Raw genomic sequence first — 18,238 nt, 5'->3', positions numbered from 1 at the left:
AATTTCTTAAGTATGAATTTTGTCTAGGACAAACATAATTGGGCACTATAAACACTAACGAGCTTATCAAACCACAAGTAGAATTTTATAAACCAACCCATTGAACTACGATGACAGACTGACCAAATTGTATAGAAATTATTCCATGTACCAAATCAAAGTGAAATCATCCAAGTATTAAAAAGAAGTATTCATGTAAAACAACGTGACATTTTCTATTCTAATTGTACAAATCAGTTCCCCATTTGCAAAATGTATAAAAGATGGAATAAAGGCAAGAAAGATTCATCTCCAAATTTATCACAATTATACTGTGTTGATGTGTGTTTTGTGACCACTCAACATGCAGAATCAATTACCATCTTATCCTCTTATACAAGGAAGCCAAATATGCTAAACAATATGACACTGATCAAATAAGACAACCCCAAGGTTTACACTACGAACTAGCAACTTTTTGTTGGATATAACTCAGTTTAATGATGTGATATGTTGGTAGTCACACAGGGACTTGCACTATTCTTTCTGAACTTTATTAATCTTCTCCCTCAAGGTGGCTGGAACTTGGAATGCTAACTTGACAGAACTTCAAATGAATGACAAAAGAGAAGGTTTAGAGAAATCTACTCTTTTTCTAAGGACAATGATATCAATAGATGATGCTTCGGAGTAAATTTCTTTAACCAAGCTTTGCTTCGCCAAATGAAACAACTAAACAAAGATGATGCAATCTCCAAAGGGAAAGCAAAATATTTCATATGTTAATTCATCTAAATACCCAAATACTAGTGCAATCCAAATGACATGCACAATTGAACTTAGTATTTAATCAAGTCTTAACTAACCTTACACTACAACTTGCACATTCATCCCTACATTTCTCCATTTCAATCAATGAACTTTAACTAAACCATGATGAGTACAAACCATGCAAAATGTAGAAGCAACACACAAGAATCCACCATATATTTAATGACAATTGTATTAAAAGTTTAAAACTTCAACATAGACTATCTAATCTTCTAATGATCTACCTAAATAACTCCTTTACAAATGAGAAGCCCAAGTGTTTATTTAGACATCTCGATTACACCAAAGAGCCCCAATTGCTTTGAATCAACAACTATGATAGTTTAAAAAAACCCTAATTAGGGTTGTTACAACAACCACTTACAAATAGTAAATCTCATTTCTTTGGAATATATATCCTTTTTAAGGATGAACCAATAAGAAGATTCGATGGGGTAATACATTAAATGCATTTTGCATGCCAACTTGAAGTAACTTGATTAAATGAACTTGGACATGTCAAGTTGGAATCACTTGATTGGTCGAAGATGAGTGGATGCCACCTTAGCATGCTTATCTTGCAATTTTTGGTTCAACTCCACTTCTTCATCCTCCTCAATTTGGAAATCTTCTCATTAAAATGAGATTGAAATTGTTCTTTCTTGATATCTTGTCCTTGATCTTCTTCATTACTTGAACTTGTCAATCTTCATCTTCTCTTGCTTGGGCTCGATAATCCTCCTTCCTTCATAAAAAAATTTCTTTATCTTTATCTTACACACACTGATATTGATGTTATCACTTGTATTGTTTGTTCACCATCATCTTCCATCTAATCGTTTTTGTCTTTAAACTTCATTTGCAACTTGACTTCGTTATTCCATGAGATGTATATATTTGCAACCCAATCATCACCCTTGGTTGAGGTTTCCAACAAATTTGGATATGCAACATTAATCATTGAATTGATGATGCTTTCTTTATGGGGCACTAAATCATTTCGCAAGGGAAAATGTAAGCATGACATCTCATAATCATTTCCTCTACATCGTTGAAGTTGCCATGTCCTTCCTTTATGTTGCTTTTAATGTTGCAATAATTCCTTGTCAAGCCTTATGGTCTTCATTTTGCACATGTTGATCTTCATTACTTGTCATTACATACGCAAAATTTGAGACTCGACCTTGAACTTGATCTTCTTTAATTTTCCCTCTTATATGCATTCCCTCAAACATCATCTCTAATTGATCATCATTTATGATCCTTGCAAAAGAAGAGACACTTTTTATAAATAAAAAATACAAAGATTTGATACATTTTATGATGAAGCATCTTTTCTTAGGAACATGGTTTCGACTTTCAATTGGTGATTTTACTTCTGATGTCTGTTATGCATTTCCAAACTTAAGTGAACCTGATTTTACCTCCAACCCTTCATGCCCATATATATATATATATATATATATATATATATATATCAATTCTTGAAGATTTTGCACCATAATGTTTTAATACCTGATTTCCACTCCTCTTATTACACATTTCTGTGTTTTCCTCTAATTTTGTCTCAAAAATCGTCTCTCTATGATTATGATCAGATCATTAATCTGTCCCTAACACAATCCTGCTGTTGAATTTTGTTTCTGCAAATGTTTGATTTGTTTATACCTCTCCCAAAGGGACACATCCATTAGTGTTTTAACCAACCTTGTGTGTGTAATAATCCTGTAATTTATGCAAACTTTGCATTCATTAAACAGCCCGACCTCATATGGATTTGACTTAAATCTCAATTGAGGCGATTTGACTTCTTAATTTCCTTAAAGATTGTCCTTTTGAGAGGTTGGAAATTCAATCCTCATTAGGATTACTATATTGGATGCCTTTATTAATATGCATAAGGACTTTCAAATGAGGTCAGAATTTCAAGGGTTGTTTGGACAAATTCAAGTTGGAAATTTGCAATGTGTTAGGACAACTTCCTCCATGCTGAGCGGAAGTTTCACCTTTGTTAGGAATTTTTTTCACTAAATTGCATTTCTCAACCTGCCACGGATTGTAAACTTGGAATGCCTTTGCACTCTTCATTCAGCACTTTCTCAATAATTCAACCCCCTTGCAATTCATGGACCTCTATGTTGCTCAGATGTTTAACTTCATCATCAACTAAGACTTGCCAAAATCATGCTAAGCCAAGACCTACCTCTTGATGTGAGTTTTATTCCACTACAACATGCAGAATCAAACAGCCAGTGCTTTGGAGTGAAACACTAGATACTCAGTCCTCTCTTGGATAAGGTCACTTCTCATGCTAAGCTTGCAAAGTAAGATCAGGAAACGACTCCAAGCTTCCCTAAATTATGGATACTCGCTCAATGAAATAATGTGATTTATTGGTAATCACCAAGGGAACTGAAGCTATTCATTCAATAGATATCAACTGCTTGCACTTTGATAGATTTAGCTTCATAACGTGTAATGAAAATATATTTTTTGATTTCCAACTTTTGAACTCTGAACTTGCACTTAACTTCTTCTACTTCTACTTCTAGCTATGACAGCAAGGAAGTATGGATGAACTTGGACTCTACTAGATGCAATGCAAGCTTCTAAGAAATACTCAAATGGTTTTCAAATAAATATCTCCTCTTCAATCCCATTAAATGGATGCAAACTAAAGGTTGAATTTCAATTGAAGTTAAGTACCAATCACTAGCTCACCATACAAGGCACTCCTAGCATCAACAAGAGGCTAGTGGCCTAGTTTAAGTCAAGTCACTCAAGTAAACATCCATAATTTCTTCCATCCAACTAAATTACTTCAACAACATGAAACAAAATCTACTCCATGTGAGGACTGAAGAAACCATGCAACACTTCAAAGTAATACCACCATGAAGATCAACAATGAATTATCAATTGCTTTGATAGCATTATGGCGGCAATTTGATAAGTCTCTCCCTTAGCGAGCCTACTCTAATCTAACCTTCTCCTACTATCTCTCTAGCTTCCAACTCCACTAACTGTCACAAATGAGAAAGCCTTGGCCTTTTATAGTTATCCCATTACAATGATGGGTGAAGATAGAGCCAAGATCAAGGGCCAAGATTAATCCCTACAAACCCTAATTAGAGTTGCCAAACTATTAACCAATTACATGAAGGCCCCACCCTATGGACCAATAAGAAAATTAAAAACTTTTAAGAGCCAAGGATAAGACTCTACACTGGGCATAATATGATTGAGCGTGCTTGCAACTAGAATTCCTTTAATGGTAGAGGAAAACTAGGTGCCACCTCAGCGTCATTATCTTGTAGACTTGATCAATTCTATGATGAAGAGAAAATATATCTTGAAACTCAACATTATCGAGCTCTCCAATGTGATGGCATATTCCCCAATTGCTTCATCTTTTCAATCCTTCTTTATCTTCTTTCACTCTTGGGAATTTTCTCATTGTTATGACTTGATCTTGCACTTGTAAACATGGATCTTCATCTTCGAATTTGTCTTGGGCAACCTGATTTGAATCCTTCTTCTCATTTGAAATCTTTGGGCTTATACTTAAGCACCCACTAATCATGAAGTTTCTGAGGAAGAACTTATTCTCCTCACTCTCTTTGCCTTCCAAGCTTCGCCTCTTTGAAGGATTTTCTTTGTAAGACAAGAGAAAAGAAATGCATCAAACTCGTGAGTGATAAACAAATAAGTAGGGAATCTTAAAATTTCATGAAAAGAAATTAGGATTTCATGAAAGGAAACTACATCAGCATCTAAAGAGAATAGATTTGATCACAAATTATTTCAAACTTGAAGCCAAATTGATCCATTTCTTGCTAATATTTAGTTCTGATTTGTAATAAAATGATCTTATCATCACAATCTGAAATAAAATACTTCAAAATCTGAACCTTTCCACGAGTTTTCTGTTGCAGCATTATGCCCATAGTTCGTCCTTACTACCACCCTTCATCCCTGATTTGAAAGAATTGTGCCTTACTTGCCCAGTGTTACCATCTTCCAAATGGAAGGATGCCCCCCCAATCTCCGCCATGATAATATTCAGATTGAGAATTGTTTTGAAGTCTAAATGTGAGATAAGGTTGATGGATGTAATGTCCCCACTGCTTGGGACAAATTTACCTATAACAATTATTAGCAACATAGTCTATTCATATCTAGGAATGTCACTATTTCTACACATCCTTAAGGATTCCTTCAATCGGGCTTCCTAACCCTCTATAAGGATCCCCTGTGTTCCGAGGAACGGTCTTCGATTATTTGGCCTTCTTTCTTGAAACTACCTTTCAAGTTGGGCTTCATAATCCTCTATGAAGACCCCCTGTGTTCCTTAGAACAATACTCAATTAGTTAACCATCATATTTGAAGGTCATCTCTAAAAGGTCTATAGATTCCTTAACAAATACACTGCATTTCCTTTCTAAAGGTTCATATTACATTGAATTATTCACTATATTTGAAATGGTCTACATTCATTACTATAACTAACTATTTCTACTTTAAATCCTACTTTAAATTCTTAAATTACAAATCATATAAACTAAGTAATAATAATATTACTCCATATTAAAGATACTACCAATACTAAATATCCCTTACAATTAAATATTCTCAAGTATAATTAACTATGACTAATTAGTCATATTAATATCATTTCTATGACATACGTACCTGCTGACCGTTGGTGACATGGGAGCCTGACTCACCGTATGGCAGTTTCTTTCCTACATAATCATTCTCCTTCCTTACCCTTATATAAAGGGAAGTGCCCCGACGTGACAAGGTGAACCCTCCTCAACGAGTGTAGAGTATGACTGGTGGTCTTTTGTACTATCCAACCACTTCTCTTCCTCACATCACTGGTCCATGCGCAATGATGTGGATATGCTTGAGTGTGAGTGGATTGCTTCCCCGATGGCCGATCACAGTGTTGTAAGGAGCCTGACTTGCATACTTTGTTAAAAATCTTCGGATTTCCAGACTTTCCTACACTTGACTAGGTGGCAGTCGATATATATCTTTTTGTGGCCTTTCCTTCTTCCTAGGTAGTATATGTCCTTTGATTAGATGTATTCCCCTATTTATATGTGGCAATGGGTACGGGTTGCGATCTGTCTATATATATATATATATATATATATATATAATGTTAATCAAGTTCATTTCCCTTAACATAGTATAATATAAGTGGCTTAGTTATTTCCTTTATTTATTGATTAAGTAGTAAATTCAATTAGGAGTTATACTTCACAATTCATATGTAAATATAATTGATTGTATTGAATAATTTTGTACAATTAGAAACTTGGATATTCAATAATTTTATATATATATATATATATATATATATATATATATATATATATATATATATATATATATATATATATATATATATATATATATATATATATATATATATATATGTAATGTAGTATTATTGGTACATTTAACAATTATATCTTATGACTAGATATAATTATTTGATTTATCATAATATATGTCGCAATTGATTAATATATGAAATATTTATTTGGGCTCATGACAATGGAAGACAATTGAGTATGATAAGAGACAACCCAAGTGAAGGTAGATGATGGGCGTTTGACAACAACAAAAGAAGAGGGAGGATTCTACCCTCCTATGAGGGTTTTATCCTCTCAAACATCCAAATCCTGCCACCTCCTATAGAGATCGCATGGACATTAGATGGCACTTTTTGTTTATGAGTTTTGTTCCACTACAACATGTAGAATCAAATACTTAATGTTTTAAGGAGAAACACTAAACACTCAATCCTCTCTTGATATAAGATCCTCTCTCATGCTAAGCTTGCAAAGTAAGATCATGAAATGACTTCAAGGTTCCTTCTATTTTGGAAACTCACTCAGTGAGATAATATGATTTGTTGGTTATCACAAAGAGACTTCCACTATTAATTTCGTGAATATCAACTCTTGCACTTCTAAAGATTTGGCTTTACAACGTGCAATGAAAATATTTTCCAAATTTTCCACTTCAACTTAACCTTAACTTCTACTACTACTTCTACCTCTAACTAGGAATGCAAGGAATCATGGATGAATTGGACTCTACTAAATGTAATCTCACCAATGGCTCCACCCACCTAGTGCAAGCTTCTAAGGAATACAAAAATGATTTTCAAATCAATATCGTTTCTCCAATTCCATCATATGGATGCAAACCAAAGAGTGAACATCAATTGAAGTTCACTCTTACCACAAAAGGCACCCTTAACATTGGCAAGAGGCTACTAGCCCGGATTTGTTCAAGTCAAACACGTAAAGACCCACAACAACTTCCATTCAACTAAGCTATTCAACATGGAAAGAAATCTACTCCAAGTGAAAGATTGAGGAAACCATGCAACAACCCAACGCAATAACAAGTAAATTCAGCATGAAGACCAATAACGAATTATCAATTACTTTGACAAGCATTATAGCAACAACTTCATCAAGTCTTTCCCTTAGCTATCCTACTCTACTCACCTAGCTCTCTAATACCTCCAATATGTAAGCTAATCTAATCTTAAGCTCATCTAATTGAATTACAATGAGAAGACCTTGGCCTTTTATAGTTGCTCAATTACAATGAAAGGCCAAGATCAATTCAAGATTAAGGGCCGAGATTTCTTTTCACAAACCCTTATTAGGGCAACCAATTACATTAAGGTGCCAATTCATGAGCTAGTAAGAAAATTACAATGATTTTGATAGCCAGTGAGAAAATAGGACACTTGACATGATTTGATTGATTGTCCTTGAAACTGAAATTTTTTAATTGGAGGAGGCAAACAATTGCCATGTCATCATCCTTTGGAATTTCCTCATGGAATTGACTTGGATCGCTTCCACCTTCATGAACCTGTGAACTTGATCTCTCTTGATTCTCCTTGAATATGTCCTCATGTGGATAGCTCCTCTGTGCTTCCTTGAATTTCCACTTGATTGCAATCTGACTTTGCGGGTTGATAGCTTGACCATGAATCCTTCCTTCTCACTTCAGTCCTTGGGATTGAGCCATCTCCTTGTAGTCTCTAATTGAATTTTTGAGGTCTTGATCATCACCTTGCCCTCTGGCTTCTTCTTCTCGTTGGCATGATGATGGAGGTATGCACACCAACACTAATTTTCCAAGAATATACGTCAATTCAGCTCTTCTCCTTCTCCAATTCACCTTGCAAAACAAAGGAGAAGAGCATTAAACTTGTGAAAAAAAATCTGAAAACAAAATCACATCAATAAAAAACAAAATTAATCCCACTTCAAAACCCAACCATTTTACAAAGTTGACGCAAATTTTAATCTCGTCTCAATCCAAAACATTATTATTATTTTTATTTTTTACTTATAATTTTCGTCACTTTCTCTCTCCTCAAATTTTGTTTTTGAGAAGACGGATGGTTTTGGTGATTAACAAAGAATGATAGTTGGTTGAGGAAATTTCGGAAGATGTGAAAACTCCCCAAGAGGGAGATTTCGGAAGATTCAAAATTTCCCCAAGAGGGAGATTTCAGAAGATGCGAAATTTCCCCAAGAGATGGTATCCTTAAAATTTCTCATTTGAATGATCCTTGGTGATCCCTTGCTTTATTCTTGTTCGTGGCGTTGCCCTCATGCCATAAATTGATCTTCTAATGCCTTAGGGGATGCCAAAACTTGGGAGACTCAATGTGGGGAGATTTCAGTAGATGCAAAATTTCCCTGGGAGGAAAATCTTTGGAATATTATCAATTCCCTCCCCTCATTGTCCTAAAATTGCAATGCTTAAGTTGCCACTGAATAAAGGCCCGAGTCTTGAGATTTTTGGGAGAAATGAGGAGGTAGGGAAATTTTGGAAGATACAAAATTTCCCCAAGAGGGAGATTTTGGAAGATGGGAAATTTTCCCAAGAGGGAAAATTTCAAAGATGATAAATTTCCCCGAGAGGAAAATCCTTTGGAAAATTATCAATTCCCTCCCCCCATTGTTCTAAAATTGCAATGCTTACATTGCTACCAAATAAAGGCCTGAATCTTGAGTTTTTTGGGAGAAATGAGGAGGTAGGGAAATTTCAGAAGATGTGAAATTTCCCCAAGAGGAAAATTTACAAGGTTACGAAATTTCCCCAAGAGGGAAATTTTCAAAGATGCAAAATTTTCCCAGGAGGGAAAATTTCGAAGATGCAAAATTTCACAAAGAGGGAAAATTTCCTAAGTTGCAAAATTTCCCTAGGTGGGAAGGATTCCGAAGATGTGAAATTTCCCCAAGAGGACAAATTTTCGAAGTTGCGAAAATTCCCCAAGATAGGTTTTCCACAAACTTTGTCAAACATGCAAACCCTTCTCTCCTAGACTAAAATTCCACTCTCCATCTGGACTTAGGCTACAAAAATTCCTCAAAGTGGCATCAAAAAAGCTTGGAGACTTGAGAATGTTGCCGACTAAAACCACCCAAGACAATGACTCCTACCTAGTAAAGAAAAAAAAGAGGGGGGTCCCCATTTGCAATGGGGCGATGATGTGAAAACCACACAACAGGCACAAAATTCGGAGGGAGAATTCATGTTTTTTAAAACATTTCCAAAATCTCTTGTCAAAGTTGGCCTATAGAGGCCTAAAAGCAATTCACATAAATGAATTTCACTGGTCAAATTATGGGCAAGGTCACCCCCTAGGAAGACATGCCCTTTCACCCTTCAAACTCATTTATAAGGGGGGTCATATGTAGTGCCTACCCCTAGTTTGTTTTTTTATGTTATATTGTCGAATACTTTTCGGCCAGCTTTCATGGTTATGTGATATGATTAGTGATACTTGGGTTACTCGATTTGGTTGATGCTATTTACATACTTGATTATATATTTGAGGAGCTATTTTATACTTGGTTATTTCATGTGTCCATGGCTATTCTTTCAATGATGATACTTTGAATATTTCATATAGTGCTTTCATAATGACAGTTATATAGATGATTTATGTGTGGTTTTATGGTTACTTACCCCATACTTGCTTGTGTATGGTGTATATGTATGTTTTACTTTATGTTTGATGTATCTAATGTGGTTGAGGGAGGGAGTCGTAGTCACCTGCTAGTCGAGATCTACACAATGTACCACTCCCTGCGATTGCATGTTTAGTTTAGAGATATATATATGCATATGTACATGTTCAGTTTTTATGCAGATTGCAAGTATTAGGCATCGACTTTCCTAAATTGTCAGGATGAGCATGCCCTATTGCAATATCTCAATGGTAAAAGAGGGGAGATAGTTCTCAAGTCCAAATCCTAAACCTGAGCCAATTGTCCTAAAATAAAGGACAAGTATCTAATTTATTTACCTTTTTGAATTCGTCACAGTGACATAAATTTGAGATTTTTAACCTTTGAGTTTGGTTCATACCTTGTCATTTAGACAAGTTTTCTTATTGAGTTTGTGGGTCTGCTGTGATTTCCGGATATAATTAAATCAACCGAAGAGATTATTAAATGATTTAATTAAACAAAAAAATTACAAAGAAAAATCAATTTCTAAGTATATTTAGTTAATTGAAAAATTAATTAAATGGAAGAAATAAATTTAAAGACCAAATTTGGTGTAATTATATTTATTTTATTTAATAATAATAAATTTAGAGTATTATTATTGGTTAAATTAATAAATATGTTTTCTAAAAACGTCTTCTTATTCAATAAAAACAAAGTGTGAATAATTTAAATAAATTTTATTCTAATTAAAGGCAAAAAGTGTGCACAAGGGAATTAAATAAATTAAAATAATAAAAGAAGAGGCCTTTGCATGTTCGTAAACCTAAAACCCTAGGGTGAGTTAAACTCTTTTTTAAGAAATTAGAGCTCATTTCTACACACACAGGTTTGTAGGAGCAATTTTCTGAGATTGGAAGACAGGATTTTTCTGAAGGATCTGGGAGATAGGAATTTGTGCAATCATCAAACTATTGTCAAATTGTAGCATCAAATCGAGGTAGGAATTCTGCAAAATTCATTGTAGTAAATCTCTCGATATACCTGTCTTCTTTGTGCCTGTTATATCAATTTTTGTTTATAAAAAACGTATCTTGAATTGAAACCCTCATTGGAAAATGGTTTGTTCTTGATTGGGAAATTTCTGTGAAGATTACAATTTGAAACCCTCATTGAAAACCCTTAATCAAAAGCTTGAATTTAGAATTCGATCCGTGGGTAGGGTTTGAAAAATGAGCAAGATTATTGTTTTACAAATTCGAATGGTTGAAAATATTTTCCCTATCAGATCTATATTGGAAAAAAAAATTTAAAAATAATATATATTTAATTACCACAATAATTAAAAATTACTGTGGTAATTTTTCCTGCAGAAAGGAATTTTAAAAGAAAATTATTATAAAATAATAATAAAATTGAACTGCATTGGCACCCCTCATTTGAGGTTTTAAAAAAAAAATTAATTATTTTATATATATTTTTATTTATTTTTAAATTGAAATAAAGAATTAAAACTATTAAATAAATAAATAAAATAAAAAGAGATTAGCGTTTTAATTATTATTAGTTTATAATTGATTTCTTTTAATGTGTTTATTAGGAACTTTAGTATATAGTTCTAAATTTAAATATTAAATGATCTGTAGTTATATTTATATTTAGTTAGTTTGAAAAATGTTTAAACTAAATCGAATTGAATTTTGCTTATAATTTAATGATATCAAATTTGATGTTGTTGTCATGAAATTATATATTCATTAAATGTAATCAATACACTTCATTCTTATAACTGAATCCTTGAAGGGTATTATGGCATGGAAATCGATTGCAAACTATTGGACAATTATTTGGTTGCCATATGGTTATCATCGTAATTTTTTTAAACATGTAGTCATTGGGACACGTAGGCACATTTAGGATAATAACCTAAAACTTAACTGTTGATCAATCCAAACTTGGAAACCTTCATCAACTAGGATAATTTCGAAAACGAAAACTTGAATCTGACGCAAAATGATTTTTATGAGATTATATCAAAAATTAAAATGGTTGAATAACTATATTTGTTTTAATTACATGATGAGATGTTATGTTTTATTTTATGATGGGTTTGGGAGAACCTAGTATTTTGACCAGTTAGGTATGTTTACCAGACGCTTGGGAGGTGATTGTTTTGCGGCGTTGTTATGTGTTCTTAGTCACGATTGATTTATGACGTTATATGTTGTTAGTCATGATTGTTCCATTCCCAACCATTGTGATGCATTCACGTGTTTCTGTAATGAGTACCAGTTCTATTATATAAGCTCATACTATGATTTTCATGATTTAACCTTTGAGGATTGATCAATTTTTATAGTGCTTTCCAGTTGCTCGTATAGGATTAATGTGGTTATTGTGATCTTATGAGATACTATGTTATGAGCTCAAGGTAGGTTATCCTCATGTATGCTGGGAGGTGGTTTGCAATAGAGGTTGAAGCCCTAAAGAGGTTGCCTGGGTAACCCATCGTAAGTTATATTAATAAGTGATAACATTTCATTAATGGGGTTAAAATGAATTAACAAGAAATAGTGCTTTACCTCGCCCATACCTCGAGTGCTAGTACAAGCTAAGATGGGAGTAGAGAGGATGCTTGGTTGTGACCTTGCCTCGTTGGTAGGCCTTGTCTGTAAGAAAGGATACTGATGTTGCATAGAGTCATTAGGGGGGCGGAGTCCAGAGAAGTTGCCAAGGTAACCTTAGAATTGACTCATGTGATGACACTTGCCCACATGCATATTAGATTTCCTACATGTCTTTGTTGCCTCTGGGATTAAATGTTACTTGTGTACTTGGTACATTTGAGATAGATTGCTATCAGGATTCCTTGACCTAGATTCTTGTTATGACTTTTTGATTGTTATCCATTTGAGACTTGATATTATCTCCTCAGCACAGTGGGAGTGGGCCATTTAGGTTCCACAAGGTCAGGTGGTAGTGTTTCTTATACCATTGAGATCCGACAGCTGAATGCCGATGCTGGATGTACCTTGTGCAGTTCTATTCCTCTGATCTTGTGATTATGTTCTATGGTCATACTCTAGTTTATTGTGCTTTGATTATTTGAGATCCTATGAAATGTTGTATCTTATCATGATGTATATTCTTTTAACATTTCATACCTTGTGACTTGTACAGGAGATGATTACGCACTTTGATTATTCCATGTACCATCTTATGTACTTATATATTATTTCATGTGATTTTGTACTTATGGTTATTCTATGGCATAGACTTTGTTTACTTATCACATTTAACCTTAATAAAACTTATGTGTGTGATTCAACGTTATGGAACCCTTGAGAGATTTAATTGTTATTGTATTGCTTATGTATATATATGAGTTATTGCTTCCACTATGTTATCTCTTGATTGTTCTAATCTTTCAAAAAAAAAAATGTTTAGCAAACTTAGTGACATTATAGGTTAATTTCTCTTGGGTTCCCTAGCGGAACATTACATCATTTCTTTCCATTTTGCATCCAAGTTATAGACATTTTTACCTCTGCAATCAAATTAGTGATCTTTCTCCAAGATTGGCAACAAATTATCTCATTGGGTGGTGGACTAGCTCAAAGGGAGGTAGATCGGAATTGAAGCAGCGAACTTCATCCTCTACAATAATGAAGCATGGGAAGATTTGGAATCTTTGTTCTCTTTGAAATTGCTTCAACTCTTATCACATTGGCATGTCCTATTTTTACAACTTCATAGATTTCCACAACGGAATCCCACAAGTAATTTGCCGCAAACTTGTATGTGGCGAAATTGTTCATCATATGCGATCCAAAATCCTCTGAATCAAATTCAGCACTCACCCTGTAAGTGTACTATGAAGTCATTTCTTCTTTAGTGAACAAGTTATCCTCTATGACGACCTTGCATCTCATCTATTATAAATCATCCATGATCTCTATTTCAACCGCCTAGCAGCTTTCTAGGGCTCCCTATAGCTTTGTCAAAAGCTTTTCCATCACCTATGCCTTGTGACCCATGAGTCCCTAATATTCATAGAACATATCTAGGGAGGGAATGATGTCGTATGTTATCAAGACATCCATATAACTGCCTGCCATTTGATCCCACATGCCCAAATCTTCTTTCAAGGCATTGGTCTCTTGATTGAAAGTGGCTATCATATCATGGAGCCTTTCTTCAACACCCCTGATAAGTTCGACGACTTTGAGCGCATCTTTGATTGACAGGACTCCTAAAGTAAGAGTCTCCCCGAGCCAAACCTTTGTTGCCTCGGCTCTCCAATTCTCCTAAGTTGTTTGTGACATGATGACCACACGCTGCAAGGATTTGTGGTGAATGACCTTGTGTAGACAGGCATTCACCTCCTTTAACTAATTTGTCTTCTCCCAGAGCTTGTTATTGCTTTTTGACAAATTTGAGAGCACATCTTGGCCATCTTGTAAACACCCCAACCATAATTGTTTACCAAGTTCAATTTTGGTGAACTTGTAATCTAAGCGATTAAGCTCTTCAGCTAGTTTATCCACCAAAGGCTCTGCAATCTCAGCATATTTGGTCTTCTCAAAATCAACAAAGATTCTTGAGACAACCTTCGCCTTTGGGAGCTTAGATTTGTTTTTCTTTGCAAGGAGATCATCAGGGGGCAGTACGACCTTTCTACTTTTCATGGTGATGCTTCCCATCTATACAGGCAGACTGAAATCATCATCTGCTGAAACTAGAATAGTGGCTATAACAGACAATAATCCTGATTGTATTTCCGTTGTCGTAGTGTACACTTCAATTTGCACGGCTGGGACTATGGAAGTTCTTTGGGATGACTTCATCATGAACATCTCAAATCTTGCAGCTGAGGTATCAAGTTGGGAAACTTGTCCTTCTGTAAGAGTTGGAAAATCATCAAATACATTTCCCAGGTTCTCACATTGCTTTGTTGTGAGAATAGGAGGAGCTGCAGAAGAGATAGGGAGTGCCAACATATTCACCTCTCAGATGGAAATGGTAGGCGTGAATACAATGGAGAATGAATTGGAGATTCTCTGTTCTAGATTTGGTGCTCAATCTGAGCTTAATGTGTGTAAAGCCCTTAATTATATCTTAGCCTATAAGAGAGATCTTGGGCAAATAATTTCAGTGGCAGGAAAATATTGAAGACAAGTCACAAAACAGAAAACTATTTCAGTGCAATACAGTTCCAATTTAATATAGGTTTCAGGAGTGTGTGTTTGGAGGTTACCATACTTAAGATTGTTGTTTTGATTTAAGTTCTTGTTTGTAGCTAAAATTTCTTTTGGTAAGTGCAAATCTCTTTACTATGGTCTGAAAATTAACAATAACTATGGTTTAAAATTGACTATAAAATTGGCTATAAAGATTCTATTTGAATATCTACCTTTTGCCTCTGAGATTTCTTATGCTAAAGAACAAGCTCTGAAAAATAGAAAGAAGCTATGAACAAAACACCAAGAAGAAAATATGGAACATGCGATAATAACATCAAGGTATGATAAGATGCAGCTAGGAGAATATTTTATAAAATTTGTGCTGTCATACTGTACAAGCTCGAGAAAGAATGTTAAAAGGGAAATTTCGTAGAAGCAGGTACTAGAAGTTTTTGAATTAGAGAACAAACTAAATAAAAGATAGTACAGACTGAAAAGCTGAATAGTCTATAATACAGACATAAAAGCTGAATAGGCTACAAAGAAAGTGCTGTATCATAGTTGTCAACTGGTTCTCCTCTTAAGGTTTTCTATAAAATAAATTCCATTTCTAAGTGGAAACTCTAAACAAAACTCCAATAATTCCTATATTCAAAGATGAAAATGGTACATGTGACTTCAAGTTACAAACTTCAATTGTTACATCAAAATACAACAATAACATACTCTTTACCCAAATGCAACTCCCTTAGTCCTTGAGCCATCAAATCTAAGTTGCTGGTTCGGGTTAGGGTTCGGGTTCGGTTTTGGGCAAGCATTCTAATGCCAAGACTGAACCAGTACCTGGACGGAACCAGATCTAGAACCCAGGCCTGCAGAGAAGAACCCGGTAACTCAGATCAAAATGATGGGTACCAACTACCAAGGGAAAATATCTGAGTCTTCGACCATTATATGGCATATCTTAGTTGGATCTTCAATAACGTTACTCAATAGCAAGGCTATTACAAATGATATAGTCAAAAGAACATTGTTAGATTATGCAAGAAAGAAATATTCTATACCAAATTGGCAATTTTTGTGGTCCCACAAGTGTCGGTAGGGCAGACCTTAATGTCAATGATATGTGAAAAAAAAATGGAACGGCATGAAGGACAAAGTTTAGCAGAAACTAAAAATATATATAAAGAAGAAAGCAAATACATATCGACTACAAACAACTCATTCTAAATTTCTTGAAAAAAGAAACGATTTCAGGTACGATGACAAGAAACAAAACAACGGGGTTAGAAATGAGGAGAATCGAGGAATGTCAAGAGTGCGTGACCTGGATGACATGTTACTTGTTCTAAATTTTCTGTCAAAAATGAAAAAATGCTTTCCTGAAGTAAAAAAAAAAAATTGCAAATGGAATGGAGTTAGGGAATCAATTCAGTTCTTAAATTTTGTGAAGAACAATCTTATTAGATTGCAAAGCATGCACAGAGCAAAATCAGTGAGCCAACTAGCAGTAACTTCTCATTTGAAAAACTAATGGTATTATGATTGTGTTTTATTCAATGTTATAAATCAATTAATTCATATTATATAAATATATGATAGATATTATGAATTAATTATTATTATGTTATGAATAAAAATTAAGTATTATGTTACTTGATTTTATTATTGAAATTATGTAATAAAGAGTTGTGTTATAAAAATTTATGTTGTTAGTAATAGATATGAAATAAATTTACTAACATCCTAATCAATATTTTTTGATATTTCTATATGTTAAAATATAGATCTCTGTGTGTGTGTGTGTGTGTGTGTATAGAAAATGGAAGATATACTTTATGTTCAAAGTATACACATTTATCTATATTATATTGGGATGATCTTATATAATTTTGCAGAATTATTTATTATCCTTGAGTATTATCTCTTATGTCTATACGAGCTATGTACCTTGATCCTTTCCTCTGAGAATGTTACTATAGGAAGATGAAGATTGAGATTTAGAGGGAGCCTGACATTTCATTAGAGGCAACCTTGAAAGTGAGGGAGCAAATAGAGGATATGGTTTCATCAACCGTCAATGATATCGATCATATTGATTCAGAGGGAGTAAACCAATGTTGTGATGGAATCTTCAATGATCGATAAATTGTAACAATCAAGAGGACTGTAATTCTTGCAACTATGTGAATGGGCCTACCCGCTGTGTACATCATAAGAAAATTGTGACTTTAAATTAAACTATCTACAAGTCTCTCTTTAATAAATGAAACTTGACATATGAGTTGTAGAGTCATTCAAGTGGCACAATCATACTCAATCAAGATATTGGCGTATTGTGGACGAGCTTGTGTTAGCTTCTACTATTAAGCTTAATGAATGTTTGGAGCTTCAATGGATGAAGAGAGCAAGTTGGAACTTAGGAAGAACTAGAAGTCCTCAAATTTGATGTGATGCAGAAGTGTTCAATGATATAAGAGTGGGAATTTTACATTGTGGGGGGAATAATAGGCAATGTTTCATTCCCACTTGAACCATCTTTAGAAAAGGAGATATTCCATGACCCTCGTGGGCAAATATGTACTTGTATCTTTTACATTTATATATTCATTTATTTATAATTCTATACATAAGGGTTATTTGCTTTGATCTTTTCCTTTATGTTTGAGGACATTCTTACAAGAAAAGAAGGTTGGTACTTTACATATGCTACCAAATATTATGCAAACTAAATCTAATGATAGTAGTTCCAAAGACCCTGATGATTAAGATGGATAAAGTGGGGCTCTTGAAGAAAACATCTTTGATGATTAAGATTATGAGATTCTTCTACATTAAGAGGGAGTATGACACTTCTTCGAAGGCAATGCAGGAGCTTAGAAGATTGATACTCAGAGGTAGTCTAAAAATACATGTGGATGATTGCATGATGTTTATGGGCCTACTCCTCTACGTATATCATGAGGGAACTTGATTAGTTTGACAGCAATCCTTGGGTAAAGAGAGTTTTTGAGGAAGTAACTAGAGGACCTGACTTCCCAGGATCAATGTTCAGAAGGAGAAATTTTGAGATACAATCCTTTGTAGATGATATCTTCTCCTTGAGTAGAAGTTCTAAGAGAAATTCTTTATAATGCGCTCTCCTCTATGAGAGAGAAGCGTAAGGTGAAAACTCTTTGTACCACCCTCTGACTGGGTTCATGGTGGTTAGTATTTTACATATGATATGTAATGAAAGGTGACGATCTTTCATTGAC

The 18,238-nt window shown here is 34.3% G+C and overlaps 1 protein-coding gene across 1 annotated transcript in view; it reads right to left on the bottom strand.

Moving 5' to 3' along the window:
* Window positions 1-18,238, bottom strand: part of LOC149553370 (Vps51/Vps67 family (components of vesicular transport) protein) — a 188,060-nt gene that overhangs the window by 159,251 nt on the left and 10,571 nt on the right. The gene's annotated exons all lie outside the window — the stretch shown is intronic.

This window comes from Cupressus sempervirens, chromosome 6 (genome assembly GCF_028749045.1).
Source record: "Cupressus sempervirens isolate cs-2001-9-10 chromosome 6, ASM2874904v1, whole genome shotgun sequence".
NCBI lineage: Eukaryota > Viridiplantae > Streptophyta > Pinopsida > Cupressales > Cupressaceae > Cupressus > Cupressus sempervirens.
Note: the sequence above shows the minus strand (reverse complement) of the source record. Positions and strands in the feature narration are given on the sequence as shown.